Source organism: Podarcis vaucheri (genome assembly GCF_965113315.1).
Source record: "Podarcis vaucheri genome assembly, chromosome: 5".
Lineage (NCBI taxonomy): Eukaryota > Metazoa > Chordata > Lepidosauria > Squamata > Lacertidae > Podarcis > Podarcis vaucheri.
In genome coordinates, this window is record NC_138763.1 from 83,300,800 (window position 1) to 83,313,167 (window position 12,368).

Sequence of the window (12,368 nt, forward strand, 5' to 3'; positions counted from 1 at the left end):
AAACTCATCCAACAGACTAGTAAAAAACAGCTTTTTTCCAGCTACATAAGTGGTTGTCAGAATTCTTTCCCCTGCTATTTTTGTCATTTCTGGAATGCATCATAACCAGTTTTTTATTTAAATGGCAATGTATTAAAAAGTTAGTGAATTTAACTAATACTTCCAATTATATTTTCTGTCACCATGCAGGAACATCTACCTTCTTCTGAAAAGGGTACACAGGAAACCTGTAGTTTTTTCAGGTAAAAAAATGGATAGTCAAATATGAGGTTTAGAATTCCAAAAATATTAGAATGTGCACTTGTATTTTGAGAGGGGCTTTATGGTTCTAAAACAACAAACTATGGGGGTTGCCTTCCAACTTGCATGACTTACATAACTGCAGGTAGGTAAAGACCAACCCTCCCACAATCCTAAAACAGTCTCAGCAGAACCTCTTAACAAAACTACCCCTATGCAAAGTGCTAAAAGCACTGTAGAGATGTACTAACAATAGCTCCTCCGCAATTGACAAACACCTATCTCTGAAGACCTGTCAGAGTATTAAGACCTTTCCACTAGGAAGAGTCTTTTGGGCATAGGGAAGAGTCAGATAAAATTATAAATTAATATCTACATGCATACTGAAGTAACTAACACCAGGTGTATCTTCAAGTCACTGACTAGAGTCCAGATGTGGTGAATCAAGATGTAAGAAACAAAACGCATCATATGTACCAAACTAGGAGATAAGTATGAGACAAAAAACCAACACCAAGCTTCCAATCTCTATGGGCTGTATCTAACTAATCAGTTCTGCTAATGCAAGGACTTTAAAAAGTATTTATTATAAAAAGTTTAAGGGGGGTGAAGGAAAACAGAGCAGATTTAGGGGTCGTGTAGAGAAATTCCAAATTTTGGGGGAGGGAATGCAGCAGCAGGGCTTAAACCCACTTTCAAATATTTAACAAAAATGTTTTCTGTTCAAAACATTCTTAGTCCACTCAAAATGCTGCAAAGGCATAAGTATTCATGACAATCAGATTTTGTTCTGGAATAGATTTTTTTAAGGCATGTAAGTCAGAAAATGTATGCATTACCATGTTAACTGAAGGCTGTAAAATATTCATATCTGAGTAGAATGAACAGGAACAAGAAAGCTCAGTCTATTTAAACCTCAAGCACAGACTAGGCTAACAATAGCAACATAGAAACAATCCATTGAGTTTCTGGGGAAACCATCGCAGCGTAAGTTTGCTTTCCTGACCATGAGAGAACATCCTTTTGACAACAGCATTCTGCTTATTGACATATAAGAACAGCGAAATAACACAGCATTGTTTAACCAGTCACTTCAACCTCCAAACACACTTCACAGTTGAGAAGCAAGTATCCCTTTCTTCAGAGAATAAGGCTGGCAGCCATCATCTAACAAACTGAATACTTTGGCAGATTACACAGATGCAATAGCACTGTAAACCAATATGCATTGTAAACCTAGCAGCTCAAGGGACAGATCCAGTACCCAAAGGATCTTTTATCAGGCTCTCAGTTGAGGCTGATTCTTCTATGAGACCTACTCTAGCTCTAGACACACAAAGACCCAGACAGCTCACCAGTTATGTACAAGACTCAGCTCTTTGATGTCCCAAGTTTTAAACCAGCATCCCCTGATGGCCTGTTATGGGCATTTTATTAGTACAATTCCCACAAAATGCAAGACAAAAAAATGGCAACTACGTATGACTAAGATAACCACTTTACTTCTTGCAAAAGAATCTCACATACTGTAAAGCAAAGGTAAGCCAAACAAAATTAATAATGGCTTCTGTTAGACAACCAAACACTTCTATCATAATAATGGTGTGATTGAATATATCCTTCTGATACATATGCAAACTTCATTTCCCAAAACTATCTTAAGGGTGTTTTTTTAGGCTACAAAATGGTCCTTTGGCTTCATTGTTCTGTGGTTATCTGACTCAGTTTAAGATCATCAGCAATTTTACCTCCAAGAGAAAAATGTTCCCAGATTTTGCCATTTGGAAAGTGACACATTTTTTCAAGCAAAATTCTTATTCTACTTCCAGGAAATGTTAGCTTTCATGAATCTTCATGGGACCTACTAGAAAAGCTTTCAGACTTCCTCCCCCAATCCGCTATGGGCTTGAGATCACTGGTTTATTCATCATATATTTTGCAAAGTCATCTGGTAAGGGTGAGTTGGTATTCGGAATCAGACTGCCTCCAACAATGGATGCAGAGCATAGAATTCATTATTTATGTTCTTTTAAAGGTAGCAAGTGTGTTTTATGAAGATAATGAACAGGCCACAGGTTAAACTGAGTCTGTCCTAATTTGAAATTAAGCTATATCACTTCATCCTTCCCTACCGCACTGACTGAACCTCCTTTCAAATGCCTTATCCTCTGCTACTATTCCAGCAACCCTCACTTTATTAACTAGGAATCTACAGTAAACTTTGTAAACAGTAAACATCTTTGCCAAGACCCACTAATAGTGGTCGTGACATGAGACTTAAAAATAAATTTAAGACTCAGCTGAACACAAAAAAATGTTTGCCTTCATAAATGGCTGTTTGCTGCTTTCACTGCTTCATTCACTGCTCTAGCCTTGTCCCCTTCTAATCAAACATTGCTAGGGGCCTGTAATTCTGTTATGTCTCTGCCATTGAGTGAAACTAAATAATTCACTCTTGATACAGAAGCACAGCAAAATAAGCCACCCCAATGAGGTGTCAGGAATGCACACAGAAGCACAGCGGGTGGGTGCCCCCAGACAGCATGGAGTTTGTACCATCACAGAATGATTTTTACTTGAGAAAATTAATGCCTCAGCTATCAGAAGTTTTTAAAAAGCTTCATCTTGCCTACTCCAACACTGGGCCCATTTTTACAATCAACTGAATCACCGCAGCAGAATGTAGGTGTTTGGGGGCTGGCAGCTACATGCTGAATTATCCCCAAGAACAAGCAAACATACACTCTCCACTCATAGAAAAGTAGTTTGTTAGTAGAGAGACCTCGGTGAAAGCCTTCCTGAACAAAAACGTCTTCAGTAGACACCTAAGCATCATCTTGCTAGGTGCCTTTCCAGTTTTGGCTGGTAAACAATACCAGAAGGCTGGAGCTACAGCACTGAAAATCCAGTTTCCAGGACAGGCTAAGTGCACCTCGGGGGCATATAGTTGTTCCCAGCAGTATCCCATCTGAGGAGCACAGCAAAAGGGCACTGAGTGTCAATCAGCCAAAGACCTGGTTAGGGAGGAAGACTTTTGCCTGGTGCCTAAAGGTGTATAATGAAGGCACCAGGTGAACCTCCCTGGGGAGAGCATTCCACAACAGAGAGCCACTACAACCAGTGTAATCTTTCCAGCAAAGCTGTTATTTGGTGCTGATAGGATCAACAAATTAGCTGTTGCATTCTATACCAGCTGAATCTTCTAGGTAAAGCCCAAGGGAAGCCCCACATAGAGCACATTGCAGTAGTCCAGTCTTGAAGTTACCAATGCCAAGCGCACAGTGGCCAACCCTACCTTATTCATGCCATAGCAAGACAGTACACACGCAGTCTGCAATGGGAGCAGGTATTGTATAAACAGTCAGACTGTATCACACTCCATAGTGCCATATAACTCTACGTGAAACACTAAATTTTATTATCTGACGCAAAACTTTGAAGACCATAAAACACTACTTTTCAATTCCAATAGAATTCAGCTATGATTAGCAGGGGTTAGCAAACTTTTTCAGCACTGTCCCTCAGACCTTGTGGGGAGCTGGACTATATTTTGGGAAAGAAAAGAAAAAGAACAAATTCCTATGCCCCACAAATAACCCAGAGATGCATTTTAAATAAAAGGACACATTCTACACATGCAACAACACGCTGATTCCCAGACCGTCTGCAGGCCAGATTTAGAAGTTGATTGGGCCGGATCCGGCCCCCGGGCCTTAGTTTGCCTACCCATGGATTAGTGCATCAGCTGCGACTCCCCACCCCCTGGGAAAGAGAAAACCTGTTGACCATTATCCATGGCCTAGCAACCTCTAGATGACTAGTTGACTAGATTGGTCAACTACATGGGCTACCTTTGAAGACTTCACAGAAGCTCCTGTTGATAGCCAGACAGCTGCATTTTGAACTGGCACTGCCCTTTACAAAGTTTCTCCCACGTAGTTAAACAGTGACATTTGTTGCCGGTCCATTTTCAGGCACAATTCAAAGCACAAGTTCTTACATACAAGAGGGGCTGACTTCAACCACATGTTCCTGTCTGACCATTAGTCATTGTCAGACGCTCAGTTACAATTACCTCTGTCATCAGAAGGGTGTTCCCAAATATGATTCCAACATCAGTGAAATACTTTATTTGTCCAGGCATTCCAGTATGGTAACCAGCTGATTTCACTGTTTCTCAGCCTTCTGCTGAGTTTTATCAGCTGCTCTTGGCCTGCTGCTTTCCAATTCCATTGTTTTAGTCTGTATTTTTACTGCATTTGTTCACATTGTATTTAGGTGTGTGCCTGCCTGAGAGCCTAGTGCTCATGCCTATTGCCTATATATTTGCCAAATAAATGAGGCATAATCTAGAGGGCATTGAACAGGGTAGAAGTGCCCCTCTGCTCACAGAGATGAGTTTTGGTAGCAAGACACACCTGAGAAAGGCCCTCACTAAGCCCACTGAAAGCTTGGTGAGCACAGGTGGGTTTGCTGGTGGGAGGACCTGAAATGGGGTGTTCTGGGGCCAGCCTTGGACTTGCTTGGTTTCAGCTGGAGGATACTGAAGACATAGATTCCACCTGTTCAAAAATGGAAAAACATCATCCTTTGGAAATGATGGGCAATCTGTCACTTTAATCTTCCCATCATGCAAATTTAGGACTATTCTGTCTATAAGCTAGGGGAGGAAAGAGTTTTCAGGGAGCCACCATTTTAAAACACCCTTCTTCTCATCCAGGGCAGTAGCATGTGGGGCAATAAGCTGCAACTACAAGGAAACCGAACATTTTTTCTCTTCTTCAATTGTAGTCACCCTCACTTCTTCATTAAGAGGGGGAAACCTGTGAGACAAGGAGCAGAATCAAATTGCAACAGAGCAGGTTTTAAAATCCTCTCTCAACCTCATGCCCATCACAGATGGGATGGTAGACTTTTTTCACTACCTGTGTCACAATTTTTTTTTTTTTTTGGTAGAGTTAAGGCTCAGATGCCCCAAGCCTATGTGCATAAGATGGAAATCGGTTTAGTTATGAAACATTTGAGGTCAGACTGTAGACCTCAGTTTTTCAACATATAAACTGACTGTAAAGACTTTTTCAGTATTATGTGCATATTGCTTCCAAAACAAGACATGTACGAGCGAAGGACATTTCTGCAGACATTGAGCACCAGCTGTCTCATTAAGCCCTTGCACAAATGGCTACTCCTACCACTCAGTTACATTAAATTAATTTCTTAAAAATAGCACCAAACACCAAGAATACTTCACCATCATCATTATCTGCACACAAAGTCATTACTTTATATACTACAATAGCATGATATTTGACATCTGTGCTGCGACATTACCCTGAAGCAGTCATCTCCAGAAACCTAACTCCTTCAGGGTTGGGACAGAAATACAAAATGCAATTAGAAGATCAGCAGACTTTAAAGTAGCAAAGAAAATAACAGCACTTCCAGGTTCTTTTACAGCAGTGCAGTTAAAAGCTACACTGAGATTAGGACACGTCAATGCAACAAAATTTCCACAGTCAAGAACTGTTGAATTACTCAACATTCAGCTAGTCAAATAGTTCCAACATTGTATCTAACTCATTCACATTGCAAGTGTCTAGCATTGCACAGAGTGTTGCAACAGAGACTTCAACAGTCCTACAATATGACATATTTATGGACTTCGTTAGAAAACAAAACGTGAGTTCTCCTAGTTGTCTTTTTAGATTCGCAGCCATAAAGCAGCCTTAATCTTTGTTGCAGCAAACTTTCTTGGCTTTTCTTTGAATATATCCATGATAACTAAACTAGGAAAAGTAGGAGTGTTTCTATTGTCAATACTGGATTAAAGGTAAAGCTAAAGGGACCCTTGACCATTAGGTCCAGTCGTGACCGACTCTGGGGTCGCAGCGCTCATCTCGCTTTATTGGCCGAGGGAGCCGGCGTATAGCTTCCGGGTCATGTGGCCAGCATGACTAAACCGCTTCTGGCGAACCAGAGCAGCGCACGGAAACGCCATTTACCTTCCCGCTGAAACGGTACCTATTTATCTACTTGCACTTTGACGTGCTTTCAAACTGCTAGGTTGACAGCAGCAGGGACCGAGTAACGGGAGCTCCCCCCCCCCTCGCAGGGATTCGAACCACTGACCTTCTGATCGGCAAGTCCTAGGCTCTGTGGTTTAACCCACAGCGCCACCTGCGTCCCCTCAGTATTGGATTACCCAAGAGCAATTAGAAAAACTAATAATATTTTAAGTTAAAATGTTTGCCATAATTACATGAAGATTCTTTGTGAAATTAACATACAGTAATAGACAGTGCATGCAGTTTCTATTAAGCAGCAATGTGTAATCCCACACATATATCTCCAGAAATTGTATATTTTAATCACCATGTCAGTAAAGTGAATTTTCTCACTTTTATGGGCAGCATAGGTAACTACTGACTACAATTTGCAAATGAATACTTGGAGCTGGCATAGGAACAACTTTCTTTAGCTTTTAACCAAGGTTGAGGGGTCAGAAGTGGGGCACAGAATGACAAATTTCCGTTCCTCTTACATGAAAGATGTTGTTAATCATGGTTTGGGACACACATGCATTGATGTGAACCATGGCTGAACATAGTTCAGTTCCTCGAGGCAAAATGTGACTGGCGCCCGGCTACTTCAAATGCTGGACAGCAATCAGGGCAAATTATTCCGTCTCAAGAAAGAAATTAAAAATAGCGGGGGGGGGGGTGTAAAAAACAGGACACCTAACCAACGAGAAATTTGATTACCTTAGTTACCAGAGCTCCCCTTTAACTCTGTGACACAATGAATCACTGTGTGTGGCTGTAAACCAGAAGTTGGTGGTTCAAGCCGACCCAGAACAAGATCCCTGCATTCCAGGGGGTTGGACTAGATGATCCTCGGGATCCCTTCCAGCTCTGTATTTCTATGATTCTATGGTCTTTAAAGGTGCTGATAGTTTACATGCATAGGCTGGAAGCCCACAATCCAGTCCCTTAAGCATAATCAAAAGACAAACACAAATACCTGATCACTCTAAGCACTTTCCTTCCCGTTCCATCAGTGCAACAGAGGCTTTATGCGAGAAAGAATGATAGCCAAGATTTTGACTCTCTTTACAAAGCAACAGTTTTCACGCCCACGTGATTTCAAGTGACCAGCTTTCAATTTTTCTATGCAACTTTTTTCTCCAACCAAAGCAAGGACAGATGGGAACAAATATTTAACCCACCCTAAGAGTAGACATCTGCCAGTTGTACTGATGATTTCATGAACATATTTTCCTTAACCAAATGAGATCACCAATATGTTTTCAAAGAAACAGGAAAGTTGTGACATGGTGCTTCATATGGTGTAGAACTGGGGTCCTCAAACTTTTTAAACAGGGGGCCAGTTCACTGTTCCTCAGACATTGCTGGGTGCCAGACTATACAGTGGTACCTCGGGTTAAGAACTTAATTCGTTTTGAAGGTCCGTTCTTAACTTGAAACTGTTCTTAACCTGAAGCACCACTTTAGCTAATGGGGCCTCCTGCTGCTGCCGCACCACCACTGTGTGATTTCTGTTCTCATCCTGAAGCAAAGTTCTTAACCCATGGTACTATTTCTGGGTTAGCCGAGTCTGTAACCTGAAGCGTATGTAACCTGAGGTACTACTGTAGTTTGAAAAAAAATATGAACAAATTCCTATGCACACTGCACATACAGTGGTACCTCTACTTACGCGCACCTGTGGTTATGTATCCTTTGGGATACACATGCGGCAAACCCAGAAGTAATTTTCTGGGTTTCACCGCACACGCATGCACAGAAGTGCTCTACCGCACCACGCGCATGCGCAGAACAAGCATCTCCGGTTGCGAAAACCTCAAGATCTGACCGGAGCTCCAAAACAGATCCCATCCACAACCAGAGGTACCACTGTATTTTATCTGTAGTGCAAAAACAGGAAAAACAATACAATATTTAAGAAGAAGAGGAGAAGAGATTAGATTTGATATCCCGTTTTATCACTACCCTTAGGAGTCTCAAAGCGGCTAACATTCTCCTTTCCCTTCCTCCCCCCACAACAAACACTCTGTGAAGTGAGTGGGGCTGAGAGACTTCAGAGAAGTGTGACTGGCCCAAGGTCACCCAGCAGCTGCATGTGGAGGAGCACGGAATCGAACCCGGTTCCCCAAATTACGAGTCTACCACTCTTAACCACTACACCACACTGGCTCTTAAAATGTTATGCTATGGGTTGTAGTCAATGCCAGTTTGCTAGATCACTCAGAGTAGATCTACTGAAAACAATGAACACGAGTCACTTGGGTCTATTAATTTCAATGGGTCTATGCAGAGTAACACTGAGTTTTTCCCACCTCCCAATTACTTGCAGCACTGTCCAAAACACCTTATTATTATTAAATTGGTCCTATACTTGTTGAGCTTGTCTCTTGGCCTGGACTTGGGGAGGGGAAAAGGTGGGGAGCTAAGAGAGGCAGAGAGAAAGGGAGCTTCGCCCACCGTTACATTGCCCTCCTGTGTTTGCAATGGAACTGTGACCGTCGGTGAGGGAGAGGCGATCAAGCAAGCAGCCACACCAACATATATTAAAAGGAGCACCTTCGGCTAGCCCTATCCTGCTTCCCCAGCAGCCCAGCGGTGTCGCAGGTCCCCCTCCAAACCCTCCTCAACTGGTGCAGGTAAGCCTTGGAACGTTGGGGGTGGGGAGGGGGAGGGGCCCTTTCAGAATGCCGGGAACGGAATTGTTGCTACTTTTCGCTGCTTCCCTTTTTGTGTGCACCAAGCGTTTGCTTAGAGCTCCCCGTTGGAAAAGAAAAATGGGGGGGGGGAGACGAGGCGGGTTCTGCAGTTGCTGGGCGGGCCAGGTTCAGGACTCTGGTGGACTGGATCTGGCCCACGGACCATAGTTTGAGGACCCCTGGTGTAGAATCTAGGTATGAATACTCTAAAGCACCAGAAATCTGCGTTACGTGATGATTCTGCATATTTTAAACTTTAAAAAGAAGAAGAAGAAAAAGAATGCAGCCTAAAGCCAAGAACCACAATTCATATCTGGTGTTCTCTTTTAGTTTGTGCCAGATAAGACCAGCAAGACTCATGCAGGGCTAATAGATGCCCTTGGTTTCATAACAACTTCCCACATATCCTATAGTTTAGTTCCATCTCAGATGAGATAGACATTACAAAAGAATGAATCAACATGCTTTGACTTTTTTCTGCCTAGAACCAAGAAAAGAAGAGATATGGGTCAGGGGAGCAATCGTAATCCAGACATAACAGTTACTATGGGATCATTACATTTAAACAGGGGCAATGGGACACCAGAACTGATTTGCCCCCACTCCAATGACATGTATCAGGATCTGGATGCACTCTTAAGTAGCTATGCTACATAAGGGTTTGGGGACGCCCAAGCCAATTCATCTATCTGGGAAAGCACCAAAGGGTTGAATCTCAAGTGAGTAACTTCACCTCACCATTCCTACTGCAAACTCCAATATAGTTTAATTCACCTGGTGCCAGATGATTTCTGCACTGTGTCACAACAATGCAAGTTGGCTTTGCTTAAGGCTACGGCAATCCATGCACTTCTCACCTCCCATGATATTGAAACATCCTGCCAATTTACTGTGTGCTTTCCTAGTACGACATGTTTAATGTTAAACTTGCAACCACCCTGTAAAATTAGGTCAGTACTATCACCGTATTCCAGAGGAAACTGGCTGTGACTTGCTTGAGGCTACCTAGAGAGTTCGTGGCAGAGGCAAAATACGAAACAGAGACTTACTGATTCATGGTTCAGCTTCATAGCCATGACCAGTTCTGTAACACAGTTTGGAATACCTCAGTTGGTTCTTCTCTCAAACTTGAAAGAGGAACATCCAACAAAATAAAATGATAGGAGTAATTTATCTGTTCGCTCCTCTGCACCAGGAATGGGGAACCCTTCGAAGATGTTGCTGGACTATACCTCCCATCCCTGACCATTGGCCATGCTGGCTGGGCTAATGAAAATTCAAGTCCAGCAACATGTAAAGGTCTACCAGTTCTGAATCCCTGTCCTATACCATTTTTAAAAAAGACAGGAAATATGAGTGATCTGATTGTTGCTAGTAAAAAAAAAAAAGCCCTCAGTTCTTCATTAACAAAGCACCCCATCTTGAGAGAAACACATGCTAAATACTGTGTAGCACACCATCCATTTACCACCCACAGCCTTCCAGTCTGCATGGGATAAACCACTGCTTACAAAACAGCTTACTCTGTAAGGGATCTGAAGAAATAATGAGTTTTCTCTCTTTCTGTATCTAAGTGAGAAGAGATATGTGAAGAAAAGAACAGGCACAAAATAGAGGGAACTAAGCTATAAATTTACGGGTGGAAGGAAGGAAGCGAACATACAGCACAATGCAACAGAGAGAAAATATAGAGGGTACACGGCCCAGAGTTATTGCATGTGGACTGCTCGTCTTGCGACACATTTTAACTATCCTTTTGCCTATGAAACTACTATGACAGAAACAGATGGCTTTCTATTCCTCCACTGCATGCTTTTGCGCACGGAGGAAAAAATCTGGTTGCAACTGAAGCAGCTATCGGACAACTTGCAAGAGTGGAGTGTGATTTTACGCAGTTGTTTGAAGAAAACAGGCTAGGAAAAGTGTGTCCGGGAAAGATAAGGCACAGATAAAAAATACAATTGTGATTAATAGGAATAAAGGTAACAACCAAAGAATCCTGCACAAAGAATCATAAAATTGGAAGGGACCCTGAGGGTCATCTAGTTCAACCCCCTGCAGTGCAGGAATATGCAGCTGCCCTGTACAGGGATCGAACCTGCAACCTTGGCAATATGAGCACCATGCTCTAAACCAACTGAGCCATCCAGGCTATCTTCTATCATTTCAACTTAGTCTAACCTATATCAATTTATTCGTAATAACCACCAGCTTTGATGGTATATACTGACAAACCAGCAATTCCTATGACAGAAACGCTATTCCCCAAGATATGTAAGCTCTGGAAAGGTGGAGTGGGGGGGGGGGAGGGATGTTGCCTTCCACCGCTCTGTAACCAGACTGCACGAATGAGGAGCACAAGGCGTCACCCGATTTGCATTCAGAGATCTTCAGCTTGGCGTCCTCAAGCCCGGAGAGGATTTTGAGGAAGGAAGGATAGAAGGTTCTTCTGTAATGGGGCGGCGGGAGGAAAGAAAGGGTTAAGATACGGCGAGGCGGAGGCTTTATTTAAGAAAAAGAAACACACGCAGGTGTGTGGGTAGGTATCCAAGAGTTCTTACCCATCCTGCACACACATACATTACCGGGGGTGGGCTAGTGGGCACAACAACGAGCCGAGGTGGGCGAGATGTTTTCGTTGCGTGCGCAAAGGACTTTGGACTGGACCTGCTCTGGAGAGCCTAGATTTGGGTGTCATGGTGGTGGGGGGTGGGTCGGTGGGCGGCAATCGTGGCACCGGGAGCGAAGAAAGGAGTGGGAGAACCTGCTTGGGGCAGATGCGCCAAAGCCACGGGGACGCTGAGATAGGGGGGGGAGGAAGGGGAGAACGGCGAACGTGGCCCGCGCGCCCCGCCAGACTCACCTCAAAACGGAGCCCCTCCTCCTGCTGCTGCTGCTGCTGCTGCTTCCTCGGCTCAACTAGCAGCTCTTGCTGCTGCTGCTGCTGTTGGACTGCAGGCTGCGCCGCGCAGCAGCGGCCCCACTTCCTGTGAGCGAGCGAGGAAATGAGGCGGAGGAGGCGGCATCGGCGCGCCTCAGCCACTACTCTCCTCCCGGCCGCGGCAGCCCCTTAAAGCGATAGGCACCGGCGGGAGGGGAGCGTGGCTGCTGCCGCCGCCGCTTCTTCGCTTTCCTCCTGTCCATGCTACCCGACCCGCCCTGCTGGGCAGAGGGGTGAGCCATCTGAGGGCGAGGCCAGGCGCCCTCCCGCGGCCACAGGGGCGGGCGCCCTAACCCCCGCCCCCTCCCCACGCGACGGGTCTCGCCTCCTCTCGACGCCACCCTACGGGGACCCCAGCGGCTGACGCGGACAAAACCCTCCCGGAGCTGCCTTTTCAACTCCCCGCGCGCGCCCGCATAAAGTCGCTTCGCCTCACAACGCAAAAAT

At 44.2% G+C, this 12,368-nt stretch overlaps 1 protein-coding gene across 2 annotated transcripts in view; it reads right to left on the reverse strand.

Moving 5' to 3' along the window:
- CSGALNACT2 (chondroitin sulfate N-acetylgalactosaminyltransferase 2) overlaps positions 1-12,368 on the reverse strand; it is a 33,323-nt gene that overhangs the window by 20,694 nt on the left and 261 nt on the right. Inside the window, exon 1 of one of the 2 annotated variants that reach the window (XM_082222450.1) lies at positions 11,844-12,306. The exons of the other annotated variant lie outside the window; for it this stretch is intronic. The gene's annotated coding sequence lies outside the window, so the exon portion shown is untranslated. Of the gene's footprint in view, positions 1-11,843; positions 12,307-12,368 lie in introns of those variants that run through there. 2 annotated transcript variants of the gene reach the window in all.